Source organism: Dermacentor variabilis, chromosome 1, assembly GCF_050947875.1.
Source record: "Dermacentor variabilis isolate Ectoservices chromosome 1, ASM5094787v1, whole genome shotgun sequence".
NCBI lineage: Eukaryota > Metazoa > Arthropoda > Arachnida > Ixodida > Ixodidae > Dermacentor > Dermacentor variabilis.
In genome coordinates, this window is record NC_134568.1 from 72,107,668 (window position 1) to 72,108,396 (window position 729).

The window sequence follows — 729 nt, forward strand, 5'->3', positions numbered from 1 at the left end:
TTGCAAACGACTCCAGCAGTTATCGCAGCGATTCGTCACTCTGCGCAATAGATGATCCCTAAAGCATACTTGAAAATTGAAGGAACCACCGCAAAAAAGGGCGGCTCTATTATAGTCTCTAAAGCTTGCTTGTTTGCTAAGATGCGCAAAGAACGAGTTTTGGCTATGGCAAACGAATGGTTAAAGGCTTCTATTTTTTTAGTATCTTCTTTTTTTCATTTACACAGTTGAATTTGCGTCATTTCAGGCTATTTCATTACACGGTTGTGAAAGTAATATTTCGTTTCTATTTCGTTAATTCATATTCAAATATCTTTCAAAGATTTTATGCCGTGCCCACTATCTGTATTTTTGATAATGAGGCTGATGGCTTGATTGTCCGTCGTGGCGGAAGCCTTGCGAAATCAGGAAATTGAGAAACACTTTTGTAACATTCGGAGATCAAAACGAACCCGTAGTCTTCCACTCCATTAAAGTTAGCACAAATGTACCCTTTGTTAGCCAAGCCAAAGCTATAATTGTGTACTAAAAAGCATGCCCACCAATACACGGATTGTGCAAAACCTTAGGTATACGAGATTTCTATAAGCTGGGGTTGGATGTATATCAGCCAAAGGGGTCGCTCCTTCCACGGAGCTCGTGAACATGAAGTGAAAGTTAAAAACCAATGTGCGGCCCATTTTAGGAGAACGAGGCAACTTTTAGATCCCTGCATAACCCTGTATAACA